The 15,061-nt window shown below is 45.7% G+C and overlaps 1 protein-coding gene across 4 annotated transcripts in view; it reads right to left on the reverse strand.

Moving 5' to 3' along the window:
* The window catches only part of CACNB4 (calcium voltage-gated channel auxiliary subunit beta 4), a 112,044-nt gene that overhangs the window by 85,160 nt on the left and 11,823 nt on the right, over window positions 1-15,061 (reverse strand). The window lies entirely within an intron of this gene.

Consider the following 15,061-nt stretch of genomic DNA (forward strand, 5'->3'; position numbering starts at 1 on the left):
GAAACAGGGTTGTTTGCATTACCAAATCTGGCTGCCTTCACCAATTTTTGTTTTTACAATTTAATCTGGAAGAAAAGCCAAAAGCTTACGGCTTTTTTGTAAAAAAACAAAAAAAAAAACCAAAAAAAAAAAAACAACCTACGATCATTTTTGCATAACCCCAGATCTCAGCAGTGCCACCATATATTACAGCTCCCTACTGCGTTGCCTGGTAGGCATTTATATATCTAAGCACATCAGTATATCACAGTGCTATAAGCTAAACAAACCAGGCAAAACAAGTGCAGTGTTCCAGCCCCTGGCTTTTATGAGCTTCAAATGCAGAGGTTTAATGGTAAATTAGGTGTGTATTTGTGGTCTGATAGGATGTAATTTTCTTCTTCCAAAAGTGTGTGCTGTAATTCCCATCCTTTACTCTCAGGACAAATATTTCTATGAAACTGTGTCAGCCAGCACCAACGCACTCTGTGCAGACATTGTAAGGTGGCAAAAAGAAATCAATAAGCACTTTTGAGTAAACCCCACCAAAATAAGGCAATAGTTGTTTGTGGTGTTAATACAGAAACAAACCCCAAATGCTTGGACATACATATGGAGGAGTACAAACCATAAGATTATTCTTCAGTTCCTATTCATCAGCGGCTTAAGCATTGCAGGCTTTTATAAGTGAGGCTTTAGGAGGCTGAGTTTCAGACAGCTGCTGATACAGATGTCAGCTGTGTGAAACACAGTGCTAGCATTCCCTGGGCAGAGCATTTGGAGTTGGACTCTTTGGCTGCGAACAAGAGGCAACAAACAATGTGAGGACTGAGCAAGAATACCTTGGCATGAAGACAACGAGGCTGTATTTGCTGGGGACTGAGAAAGAGACACACACAGGAACTCTGTGTGTCAGCAGAGTCCTAAACGTGGAACTGAACAAGCACTTTCTATTGCATGCCCAAAGAATGCTAACTCATCACAGAAAACATTTTTTTAATATATATCCCCTTCAGAGAACATATTTCAAAGAGTGTACAGCATGCTGTTTATTTGCCTTTCCAGCTTTTAAAATGCCTTTATCCAATCAGAGGGGTTTTTTGTTTGCTTTTAATCTGTGGGTTTGCCCAGTAACTGTGGGAAGACAACAGAGAGTGCAGATGAGAAAAGGCGGTAAAAAACCCCAACAACAACAAAATCAAATCTGTCTGTCTGGGAGATACATGACTGTTGTCAGAATTGGGCTCCTTACCTGCTTGAGTGTAATGAGGATCAGCTTTTCCAGGCACCTAGAAAACAGACACACAACCTACACAATGGTCTGTTGTAAAAAATTACTTGCTGGGAAGAAAATGCTCTTTCCAGGAAAAATACTTAATTATGGAGAATAAAGAAGAGTAGAGAGTCCACCTGAGTGGCCCAAGAGGACAGAAACTTCTCCGTTTGTGTACTAACATGGGATTTCTATCCAACAGCCCAATGCACAGGCAGGAGGAAATGAGTTCGGGACGACAGCAGGCAAGGGGAAGAGGTCTAGCCTAGTGCCCAGCTGACACAGAAATGCTACTGTCTTTTCAGTTTCCATCACCAGTCCAAGATGTCTCATTCAAAACATCTTGACTATTTCTTCCATAACATCAATCCTTGATATATCACTAGCCCTTATATACTATAACTGCACATATTAGTCATTTGCATACATTTATCGAGAGGTGCTAAAAAAGCAAAATCCTTGTCACAGGGATCCCCATTACAGTTGTAGGATAGAAACCAAGTCAGAAGAGAAAGGCAGCAGCTGCAGTGTCGGTATTTGTAAGTTATAAGAGCTGGGAAGCTCTGTCTGCTGAGAGCCAGAGCCTGGCATGGCAAAGGCCAAAGCATTTCTCCCATGGAAAGATCTACATGGCCATAAAGCAGCAGTTTTGAAGGCTGGCGGAGTATTTTAATTATTTTGGGGGTTTTGCAGCTCAGTTCACGCAGCCACAAAGTGCTGTGAATCCTGCCCAGAAATTACAATCACTTCCCCTTTTACAGCTTAATGGTATGGGAAATATTTCATTTAAGAAGATAACAAATGTTTTATAATCATGAATGTTCACTTTGTCTTGTGCATCCTGCAAGCTGAACACCTACCACAGAAGTGGCCTGAAACATTAGAAAGATGTTAAGCTGTTGGAGCAAGTCCAGAGGAGGACACAGAGATGCTGGAGCCTGGAGGGGGAGGGAGCACCTCCCCTATGTGAGGGGAGCTGGAGCACCCCTCCCTATGCTGGGAGCTCCACCCCAGCATAAGGGCTGGAGCACCTCTCCTATGGAGACAGGCCAAGAGAGCTGGGCTTGTTCATCCTGGAAAAGAGAAGGATCCAGGGAGACCTTAGAGCAGCTTCCAATGCCTAAAGGGGCCAATAAAAGAGCTGGAGAGGGGCTTGTGACAAGGGCAGGTAGGGACAGGAAAAGGGGGAATGGCTTTAAAATTACAGAGGAGAGATTTAAATTAGATGTTAGGAATAAGCCCTTCCCTGTGAGGGTGGTGAGGCCCTGGCACAGGTTGCCCAGAGAAGTTGTGGCTGCCCCATCCCTGGCAGTGTTCAAGGCCAGGCTTGATGGTGCTTTGAGCAACCTGGTCTAGTGGAAGGTGTCCCTGCCCATGGCAGGGAGGTTGAAACTGGATGAGCTTTAAGGTCCCTTCCAACTCAAACCATTCTAGCATTCTCCAAACATAAATTCAAAGCAGGAGTGAGAAGTTGTGTCTTTCCTACCTGGGCTACAAAAATGAGACATTCCTGGAAGCAGCATTCCTCACAGCCCCAGTAACTCCTGTCCCATGAGATAACCTCAGTATTTTACCAGACATCCAGCACTGCAAATTACTTCCCAAAAATCAGCTGGAGCAACCATTTGGAAATTAATGATACTGAGCTTGTGATGTTTGTGCCTAAGCCTAGCTTTCTGCTGATGACTTTACAAAATATGAAGACTACATTTTAATTACAAGGAGGTCACAGACTTGATGACATGGTGCTCGGGGAGTACACTATCACAGCAAGCCTTAAAGTAACAGCGCCACCTTGTGGCTTTTACCAGAACTGCAGGTTTTTAGCCCACCTAGAAGCACAGCTCATGCTATCGAGTAACTGTGCACCTGACACTTTTTCCTGCATGCAGTTCTGTCAAAAAAGTGGTTTTTATAAGCCATTATCTGAGATTATTAAGAAATGAGAATTGTGTGTTTGATAAGCGATAAAACACCTCTCAGTATTCAAGAGTCTCTTCATCTTAACACTACCACAAGAAGATAAGGGCACAGAGAACTCCAGCTATCTGTCCTGTACGCTGGTGACTGACACTATTACCCTTAGTATTATATTCACATTTACCTATCAGAATCTGTGCTCATCGGATAAGCCAGCTTTGCCAAGTTAATCTTACCTGAAACACAAAGAAAGAATTTTGTGAAAAACTTTTAAAATGCACATTAATTAATGACTTTTGATGGCTCGGAGGTCTGAAACTTATCTGAAACGCTGCTCCTGTTTCTAGGATCAGGTACTTAATTCCCATGAAATTCAGTGTTGTCTATCTTTACAAAATATCTTAACTGATGGTATTAGGGTGGAAGGACTACAAAACATGCAAGACAGTGTCAATACAAGCTAACTGCCAGGTGAGACCATCCACAGCACAGGGACTGGAGTTGATCTACTGCTGACAGCACTCAACTTAAGCCAGTCTTCCAAATTCTGCTGCCACACAAGATAAAAATCAGCAACAATAACAACAAAAAAGACACTTCTGAAGCCTAAACCAGTATTTGATGTTTTAGACAACAGCCCATCTGTTTGGGCTCAACTCCCGTGGTCTTTTGTTGTTATTCATTTGTAGAATAACAAATGACTGATGATGAGAACATGACCACGGCAATAGCCAGTTGACTGATATGAGCCAGCAGCATCCCCCCCGAGCTGTGACCCTACGGTTCTGCCTCTACAGCCCAAATGTCCTAGCTCCCATTTACAGGGGAAACACAAGATCTATTTCTGTCATTTTGGAAGATTATTATTACCACTGGCTATCCATCAGAAAAGCAAGGTCATTTGTGTCTGCCCCCTTTATGCACAGAAGACCTAATGATCTGCTTTGCACTCCAGGAGGTGATTCCTGCAGGCATCTGCCCCCTGTAATCACAGCAGGGCACAGACAGATCTGACCCAGATTAGTCACAGCGAAGATAATGCATAAGGAGGATGGGCAAAGCAGCAAGGACTGTGGCATCTAGTAAATTGCACGGCTTGTAACAGAGCATATGGCACTGGGCACAGCAGCCTGAGCACATACCCACCACATGGGTAAGCTGATCGACTGAGTGCTGTACAGTAGCCACCAGACTGAAGACAATAACCAGGAGTATAAGGAGCAACATGGTCTATTAGAAATGTCAAAGACTTGTAAAGGGAAGCTGGACTTGCAATTTTCCAAGCCCAGCTGATGGATCAGATGGATACCACTGAATTTGGGGTCAAGTAACAACAATAATTATGCTGCCACTATAAAGAAACACCAACGGCAAATCCAGCACTGAGACAAGCACACCAAGGCAAAGCCAGGGACCTTGGTCCTGGAAGATGCAGAATCAAAGCCAGGGGGAATAGCCATTGCCATCAGTGTGCTCTGACTCTGGAGGTGGGCCAGCCTCCAGGACACTGGCAATCTCCAATGCCACCCATGGCACAGAAGCACCCTGGCAAGTTTGGGAGTCAAACCCATGAGGGAGCCGCCAAACCCCTTGGGAGCTACTATTTAAGGAGCAGCAGCATCTGAGCCTTGCTCCCACTGTTATGTAAACACACAGCCATCTCATTACATGGCTTCTCCCTCCAGATGGTCACAAATTTCCAATAGTGTTTTGAAATTTTGGTGGGTTTTTTTCATTGCATGGCATTTTGTTTCCATAGGAATAATGCAAGTTCATCAGGCCTAAAAAGTTGGGGTTTAGGTACCTGCATTTCAGGTACAAAGGTTTTTTCCTCCTACAAAACAGTAACACATAGGTGAACACAGCAGAACTCATCAATGTGAACAGTCCTGAAAGGGGATACCAGAGAGCTAGTAACCATCTGTACAGTGCATTTTATTTTGTGATTGCATTAAGTAAAGTATTCTAATAATAGACCTGAATAAGAAAAAAAAACATGGCTTGAAACTGCTGCGTACAGCAATGTTTTCCATCTCCAAAAGCCATGTGTAGCTGAATTTCAAAAACCCACAGAACTAATGCTGTAAATTAATACAATGCATTCTCACTGCTTGCTAGCAGCTGGATTAGCAGGGCCTGAACTTAAGTGCTTCTTTGTTTGACAAACAGTGTATTGGATGTGGAAGTGGAATGGCAGCGGCTTCCGAGGGCATCCCGTGAGTGGCCATGCCCTCCTCCTGCTTGCTGCGCAAAGCCAGCACAGCCCCAGCCAGGGGCACACACTTGCCGCATCCCAGCACCTGTCAAGTGAGAATAAGACCTGAACAAAAACACATTAACTGCAAGGACTGGGAAAGACTCAAGCCTGGAACTGCCCAAACTGCATGTAAGGCTGGAGACCCAGCCTAGCCTGGGGGAGATAGGGAGTGGAAGCTGCAGCTGGAGATGAGTGAAACAACACCTGATACCTTTTAGGTAGTTGTAAAAGACAATTTTCACCCAAAGATATTAGTAAAATTGGCTGAAGAGCTCTTTGAATTGTTACAGGTTGACTATTTTCTTTTAAAAGTAGTCTTTAAATATTGAGAACTTTTCTAAGAACTAGGAGAAAGGTAGCATTGTGTAAATATCTAAACAGGGATAATTTCCAGAATGAACTAAGGAGAGATGCTGCAGCCATACGGCAGTGCAAGTCCAGAGAACAGTCACCTCTTCCCAGCGCACGGAGCTCTCTCCTCATGCTCCAAGCCTTGCCTTTCATAAGGCATGCATGCCTTGAGTCCCAACAGACTGCCCCGTAACTTCACTTTTTTACCACCCTCTTCATTAATGATGGCCATACATCTTCTCTTTGTACTAAACGGAGGTCGCGACAAAAATATTATCATAGTCCGTTATGTGTAAACTTCCATAAAATTGCTCAACATGAGTATCAAGCACAGGGGGAATGCAATTTCCAAGTACATAGTTTTGTATCAGCAGGCAAAAGGTCTATATGCCTTCAAAAAGTAATATGTGCCTATGCAAAAATGGAGACAAACTCCAAAACACAGCAACACTGAGTGGGGAGACTAGGGGAGTAAAAGGCTGAATAAGCAGCTGCACAGCACCGGGAAAGGTAGCCTCTGGGGGCCTGAACACAACTGAAACAACAACCATAACAAACAAAAAAGGAGCATCAAGTAGCCACTGGGAAGACATGACATGACATTTAGCTCGAGAGAGGACACCTTCAACACCGGAGCGGGGGGGAGATCAGCGACCAGGAGCCTCACCTCAGAGCGAGAAGAGTCACCGAGGGAGCCTCAAGTCCTCGACAGGACCCGCCCGGCAGCCGGCAGCTCAGCTGACGAGAGCGAGCAGCTGACTCACACGGGGCGGAGCCAGGGGCAGCGGCACCAGCCCCGAGTGGTTAAAACCTGCCCCAGGGAGCGCGGCGGGGAGGACAGTTTGTGCGGGCAGGCGGGCGGGATGCTGAGCACTCGTCCTATGAGCAGGGCCTGCTCCGGGAGCTCTGCTCTGGCTGCCCCGGCGGTGGCCAGCGTAGGCACCCAGACAGAGCCGACGAGAGGGGAGGCTGCAGTGCAGAGCTCGGGGTGTAGAGAGGAGAGAGAGTGCCTGCACTGGTCTGGTGAGGGGAGGGTGCACAGTGGGCAGGGCTGCGCTCGGTGCTCCCTGGTGGGGGTCCTCCTGCAGCAGGGGCTGAGCTGCGGGATGCTGTCAATAGGCTGCGAGATGTCAGGGAAGCCGAGAGGAAGCAGGAATGCTTGCTCCAGGCCCAAACTGTGCAGGGGCCTCGAGCTTCACCTCTCCCTCATGAAGGAAAGAAGGAGGCCGTTAACCCGGGAATTAGTGACAAAAAAAAAAAAAAAAACAACAAAAAAAGAAGGAAAAGGACAACCAAAAGCAAGGGGCTTCCCCCTAAATCCCCTGTCCCCACGCAGAACCGCTTTGCTGTCCTGCAGGGGGCTAATGAGGAAGCGCACTCGAGCCAGAAACAGCCGGCTGATGCACTGCTAAAGAAGATCTCTACTGGTGCTGCTAGGAAAAAGCGGCGGGTCGTAGTAGTAGGGGACTCTACACTGAAAGGGACAGAAGCACTTGTCTGCCGGCCAGACCCCGTCTCAAGGGAGGTGTGCTGCCTACCGGGGACATGGATCGGGGATGTGGCAGAGAGGCTGCCTGCTCCAGTAAGTCGCACAGACTATTACCCACTCCTGGTGATGCATGTGGGTGCTAGGGATATAGATAGTAGTAGCCTGGAGAACATAAAGGGCTACAGAGCCCTGGGGGAGGTGGTTAGGGGCTCTGGAGCTCAGGTGGTCTTTTCATCAATTCTCCAGGATACAGGGGAGGACCTAAAAAAAGCTAGGAGGATTGGCCAGGTTAATAAATGGTTAAAAGGGTGCTGTCATAGTCAGGGGTTTGGGTGTCTTGAACACAGGACCCAGGCTTGTAGGCCAGGTCTAGTGGGGGCTGGTGGAGCTGGTCTGATAAAGAAGTGAAAGCAGTTTTGGTAGGAGGCTTCCCAGACAGGTCAGGGAGGGTTTAAACTAGATGTGCTGGGGGAGAGGGTCATCATTCCATTCCAACACACCCAGTCAGTTGCCAGCACCTATAATAAATGCTTGGAGCAATGTAGAGATATCCCAGCCGCTCCAGCCAATGAGCCGGCTTCATTTGGAGCTCGGCTCAGATGCCTGTATACAAACGCCCGTAGCATGGGGAACGAACAAGAGGAATTAGAGATGTGTGCACGTCTATGGGGATGTGATATAATAGGCATCACAGAAACATGGTGGGATGGCTCCTATGGCTGGAGTGTTGGAATGGAAGGTTACAGGCTCTTTAGAAAAGACAGGCCTGGCAGGCGGGGAGAGGGAGTTGCCCTTTATGTTAGGGATAGGCTGGAGAGTATGGAACTCTCTCTGGGGACAGGTGAGCAGTCCACAGAGAGTTTGTGGGTCAGGGTTAAAGGGAATATAGCTATGGGAGACATTACTGTGGGGATCTGTTACAGACCGCCTGATCAAGGAGAACCTGCAGATGAAGCACTCCATAGACAGATTGGAAAAGCCTCACGCTTGCAGGACCTTGTTCTCATGGGGGACTTCAACCACCCTGACATCTGTTGGAAGGACGGTATAGCCCGGCACAAGCAATCCAGGAGGTTCCTCAATTGTGCGGAAGACAACTTCCTTCTGCAAGTAATAGAGGAGCCAGCAAGGAGAGGTGCCATGCTTGACCTTGTGCTCACCAACAGGGAAGGGCTGGTTGGAAATGTGACTCTCCAGGGCAGCCTTCGTTATAGCGATCATGAGATGGTCGAATTTGAGATCCTCAGGACAGAGAGAAGAGCGTGTAGCAAGCTCACTGCCCTGAACTTCAAAAGAGCAGACTTTGGCCTCTTCAGGAACCTGCTTAGTAAGGTTCCATGGCATACAGCCCTAGAGGGTATGGGGGCTCAAGACTGTTGGTTGATATTCAAGGATCACCTGCTGCAAGCTCAGGAGTGTTGCATCCCAACCAGAAGGAAGTGCAGCAGGAGGGCCAGGAGACCTCCTTGGATGGATAAGGAGCTCCTGAGGAAAATTCAATTGAAAAAAGAGGCTTATAATAAGTGGAAGCAAGGACAGGTGGCATGGGAAGAGTACAGGGATGTTGTCCAGGAAGCTAGGGACCAGGTTAGGAAAGCTAAGGCTCAGTTAGAATTAAACTTAGCTAGAGGTATTAAAGGTAACAGGAAGGGATTCTACAGATATGTAGCAAATAAAAAACAAGACTAGGGAGAACGTAGGCCCCCTCAGGAAGCTCTCGGGAGAACTGGCTACACGGGATTTGGAGAAGGCTGAGGTTCTGAATGACTTCTTTGCCTCGGTCTTCACTGGCAAAGGCTCTGACCAAACCACCCAAGTCTTGGAAGGCAGATGCAGGGACTGTGAGAATGAAGACCTTGCACCCACTGTAGGAGAGGAACTGGTTCGAGACAGTCTTAAAAATCTGAACATGCACAAGTCCATGGGTCCTGATGAGATCCATCCACGGGTCCTGAAGGAGCTGGCAAATGAAGTTGCAAAGCTGCTGGCCATCATATTTGAGAAATCATGGCAGTCAGGTGAAGTTCCCGACAACTGGAAAAAGGGAAATATAACCCCCATTTTCAAGAAGGGGAAAATGGATGACCTGGGGAATTACAGACCAGTCAGTCTCACCTGTGTGCCTGGCAAAATCTTGGAGCAGATTCTCCTGGAAGGCATGCTAAGGCACATGAAAATCAACAAGGTGCTTGGTGACAGCCAGCATGGCTTCACTAAGGGGAAATCCAGCCTCACCAATTTGGTGGCCTTCTATGATGGGGCTACAGAACTGATGGACAGGGGTAGTGCAGTTGATGTCATCTACCTGGACTTGGGCAAAGCATTCGACACTGTCCCACACGACATCCTTGTCTCTAAATTGGAGAGACATCAATTTGAAAGATGGACCACTCGGTGGATAAAGAACTGGCTGGATGGCTGCACGCAAAGAGTTGTGGTCAGTGGCTCAATCTCCGGCTGGAGACCAGTAACGAGTGGTGTCCCTCAGGGATCGGTGTTGGGACCAGTCTTGTTCAACATCTTTGTTGCTGACATGGACAGTGGGATTGAGTGCGCCCTCAGCAAGTTTGCCAATGACACCAAGCTGTATGGTTCAGTTGATACGCTGGAGGGAAGGAATGCCATCCAGAGGGACCTTGACACGCTTGTGAGGTGGGCTAATGCCAACCTCATGAGGTTTAACCATGCCAAGTGCAAGGTCCTACACCTGGGTCAGAGCAATCCCAGGCACAGTTACAGGCTGGGAGGAGAAGAGATTCAGAGCAGCCCTACGGAGAAGGACTTGGGGGTGTTGGTCGATGAGAAACTGAACATAAGCCGGCTTCAGTGTGCACTCACAGCCCAGAAAGCCAACCGTATCCTGGGCTGCATCAAAAGGAGCGTGACCAGCAGGTCAAAGGAGGTGATCCTGCCCCTCTACTCTGCTCTTGTGAGACCTCACCTGGGGTATTGTGTGCAGTTCTGGTGTCCTCAACATAAAAAGGACATGGAACTGTTGGAACAAGTCCAGAGGAGGGCCACGAGGATGATCAGGGGACTGGAGCACCTCCCATATGAAAACAGGCTGAGGAAGTTGGGGCTGTTCAGCCTGGAGAAGAGAAGGCTGCATGGAGACCTCATAGCAGCCTTCCAGTATCTGAAGGGGGCCTATAGGGATGCTGGAGAGGGACTCTTCATTAGAGACTGTAGTGACAGGACAAGGGATAACGGGTTAAAACTTAAACAGGGAAAGTTTAGATTGGATATAAGAAGGAAATTCTTTCCTGTTAGGGTGGTGAGGCACTGGAATAGGTTGTCCAGGGAGGTTGTGAATGCTCCATCCCTGCCAGTGTTCAAGGCCAGGCTGGACAAGGCCTTGGGTGACATGGTTTAGTGTGAGGTGTCCCTGCCCACGGCAGGGGGGTTGGAACTAGGTGATCTTAAGGTCCTTTCCAACCCTAATGATTCTATGATTCTATGACATGACATGACCTTGCTTAGGGCATTGCTGAGGTCATTCATGGAAATCGCTGTGTCCTCTGAGCACCCGTGATTTGGCTCCATCCGAAAGCCAGGAATTGTAGCCAAGTACTTGACAGCCTGTGAAAAGATTTCTCTCCTGATGGTTTGTCTGTTCCCTTTTTGATTTGATCTACTTCATTTTGGTTTGGGTTCTTTCCCCCACAGCATCCTGTGGCAAGGAATTCTCCACCTGAAAGACAGTGGCTGAACAACTCCAGAAGATAATTATTCTCACTGGCTAGTGAAATGTCTTATTATCCATCCACATGGAACCCTTAAATGTCAAGTTGCAAGACCTAGCACTGTTTTTATCATGCAAACCATCAACAGGAGAGTTTATCAGCCCACTGCTACCTAGATGACTAGACTATACAAAACCTACTTTTTCTAATCACATCGCTTTGAAACATGACTGGCCAAATGATGTCATATGTCATTCCCCTGAGCCAATCCTATTTCATTTTTCTGTTGGGAACTAAATTGGTTTTGGTACCATTCCCACAAATTTTTTTCTTCATTTTTCAAAACATAGACGTGCAGGGGCAGCAAACTTCAATTTACTGACAACGCAGGCAAGGGAAAAAAAATCCATTTGTGTTATTAGCTCATGCAGTCCTGCTTGCTTTGCACATGAAAGACCCTCACTGATTTCAGGAAGAGCAGGACAGAGGCAAGAAAATACGCAATCACTGTTTGCTTAGACACATCAAAGGAAGATAAATACTTGTGCTTAAAAACTAACATAAACCAGGGAAAAAACTCACAGAAAAATATTCAAGAAAGCACGCATGAGATCAACTATAAATATCCTAGGCAGGCTCCTAACACATGACGATAAATTATACCGAGTACCTCTCTTTAGCATCTTGAAATTGCTTTTTCCACATCCATGACAAAATCAAAATGGTCTTCCATGACTGCCCCCACCCTCCTCGCCACTAAAGCCCTTTCTCCCTCACATCTCTGCTCCTCCACTCCAGCCGAAGCCTCCTGCCACCCCCTCTCCCAGGCTTGCCTACACTGGTCTACCCACACCTTTATTATAATGAAAATCACACTTCTCTTTAACTTGTTCTTTCCATAACATTCTGTATCCTTGTAGCAAGCTGATTTTAGGTCCAAAGCTGTTCCATCTTCTCATGTTCCAAACAACTGTTCCTCATCTTCCAAATTCTCCTCAAAGCACTTCTCTAAGCCCTTCCGAAATTGCTTCTTCCTGGCTGGTGCTCTTAACACTGCTGTCTAGTAGAGGGAGCTCTGGCTTTGCAACTGCTCCTGAGCTGAAGTTCAGACCAGAGCCCTACCAGGGCTATATGCAGCATTCCTCTAACCACCCCCAAGCTTCACTAGCTTATGGCCAAATAAATATTATATTTATACATTATACCAAGCATATACACTGCATAGTGGACAGCTGCTTTCTTTGTGAATTGTTTGCAACACAAGGGCAGGCTGCATCTTCATAAACATATTTATTCACATACATCCTTACTACAACAGCCAAGGGATCTCTTCAGAGATGTCCAAAGCATAAAACGTAAACTCTCATGTGGGAAGGCTCTGGGAGAAGTAGTAAATTCATGAGCCCCTTATAAAAACAGGGTCTTAAAAGAACAGGTCTGTTATAAGCAAAATAAAGAAGCATCCGGAGCGGCACGTTCAACAAAAGTTCATAGATGATCTAAAAAAAAGGTGGGGCAAAAGGGAGATACTTGAGTCAATGTATGTACTGTAGAAATTTAGGGCATGATTCATTAGCCAAAAAAATCTGAACACCCTCTGTAGCTATTTTCAAGGAGGTACATGCATAATTTATGTGGAACAAGAGTGGGCTGCATTTCCCCCACACTGCTTCTGCATAAATTACACTGGCTTGTAATTCATCACACTTCTGTTTTCCCTGCATGTAAGTGGTAACCTCTCATTTAACAATTCCAGAAAACAGAGTCATCTGCAAAAAGGAAGGTGAAGTATTTATACGTGAAAGAATTGCAAGTTTGACACACACATGTGATCCAGAGAGCTGGGAAACGTACTGTTCTCTGGTGAGAGGTTGGTTGTGTGATGACTTTTCAGTTACTTCATTTTCAATGACCACAGTTAACAAAAGAATACAGAAGTCTTTCTGAATCACCAGCACTAATCTCAGAGAGGACCTAAAGCACAACATTACCCAGAAGTTTAAAATATTAGGAGATTTGTCATGGAGAGATGTAAGCTGCTCAATTACTTGTTAACGGTCTAAAGCAGAAAAATCCTTAAGTGCATTAAATGAATAAATACCTTTGCTTCAAACACGAATAAAACCCACATGAACCTGATACACAGAATAAAAACTCCATTATGAGCAATTACCCTGTTGACTGAATGGAGTGCAAAATGCACAGGCATTGCCTTGTAATACAAGCAGCACGGCTTCTGTCAAGTCCACAGGTCTTTCCTTAAGCACAGATGGGGAAAGAATTAACCATGTTCCAGTTGTTCAACAAAAAGCTGAGCAATAGATAGGCACTAATAAGAAATACAAAGCTTGCACCAAGACATACACTAAGAACATCAGTAACACATTTGTACCACCACATCTAACAAGAGGACAGTGCATTAGAAATGAACGGAAACAGACGAGGATAAAGGGTGAACATTGCACAGCAGGGACACACTGTATTCTACTCTTTGCACCGCTGTTCAGAAGACAAAATGAGCCTCTGTAATAGTTATTTCAGCATTTACAATGAGAAGCAATTTCATTATAAGAATCCTAAGAAGGAGGGCTTCTAATGTACTTTTGGGCTCTGAAGATCATATGTTTGACAGCAAATGCTGTCTATCTCCTGACTACTGAACATGACTGAGAATAAAGCAACTTCTTCTATTTAGTCTTTTCTCCTTGAGGTTGGTGTTTGGTGGCTAAACATTAAGACTGGGAATTCATGCTTTCACTTAAAGGCAAAAAAAAAGAAAAAAGAAAAAAATAGATTTAAGAAAATGCAAAAAAAGGGTGACACCAACAGTTGTCTTTCTGTCTTTTGTCTCCTGCATCTTAACATCCTGCCATGCGGCCTACTGCAAGCCACACATCTCACCCTTGGGTCCTTCATGCCAAGACAGTATATGACTGGAACAGGCCAGGACTCTATGATCATTACAGTAATTTTGTTAGAATTCCCCTATCTTAATTTTGTTTCATAATATCTCTTTCTGCAGTAAATAAGGTTCTTACTCTTGACTGGGTGGTGACTTCCCTTGGAAAGCTGCAAGCCAGCTAGAGACATGTTCTAGATACGATATAGAGATATGTTCATAGTCCCCTCTTTCATACTTCCTTCTTGCCTTTTTCTCTGCCCATGTTTTTTATTGAGTTTTTGAGGTTTGGGGGTTTTGTTTTGATTTTTAACTGCTTATCTTTTCACTTAGCTAATTTGATGGCTGCCATTCTGTACACAGGGCAGCTCTCATTAGCTAGGGAGCAAGCATCACAACATGCTGAGTCCATTATCAGCGTTAAAAAAGAAATACAAGATGTGACTTACAGAACATGAGATAAAAAAGAGTAACAACATTCCCAGGAAAAAGGTAAACAAAAAAATCCCACATACTGTGCTTAGTTAAATTTTAATAGTTACTTCAGTAAAAATCTGTGATTACCCTTCTTTCTACTGGTTTTGACTTGTACAAAACTGGGTAATAAGGCAGCTGCTGAAATTCAAGTGTAGAGGAAAGAAAGGCACGCGGGGTGAGAGAAGACAGACAAGCCAAGGGCAGTGACCAGAAGGAGTTTTCAGAGTAGGACAAGAATGACAACAGTGGAGTTGGAAGAGGCCAGAGAAGAAAAACAGAGCCTTGAGCTGCAGGAGGCAGCACAAGAGCACTGTGAGTGAATGCCATGAAAGGACAGCAATTCCGTGATGGGAGGAGAAACAATGGCAGAAGAGGGATACTAGTTTAAAAAGGGGTGACTGAGGCAGGAAGGAAAGGATTACACAAAGCTGGCACGTGGTGACACCCATTTACCCACACGTCCAGTATGTCACTTCTAAACCTGCTCAATCCTCCCCTCATTTCACAAATACCCTTCCTACCCACCACTCAACCCATGCTCTAACTAAGGTCCTGGCTCTACCATATCCTCTTCTTTCACCTTTCCGATGCCTTTTTAACCCCATCCCATCCTTCATTTCTCTGTCTCCAACTTGACCCTTTTCTCTGAGGAAGTAGGTTATACTCAGTAGTCCTGAATTCCCTCTCCTCCCATCACAGTCTGCAGAAACGTGGGGGTAAGCTTCGTTACTGC

Source organism: Pezoporus wallicus, unplaced genomic scaffold (genome assembly GCF_028554395.1).
Source record: "Pezoporus wallicus isolate ANWC-B61680 ecotype Strahan unplaced genomic scaffold, APGP_CSIRO_Pwel_v1 contig_736, whole genome shotgun sequence".
Taxonomy (NCBI): Eukaryota; Metazoa; Chordata; class Aves; order Psittaciformes; family Psittacidae; genus Pezoporus; species Pezoporus wallicus.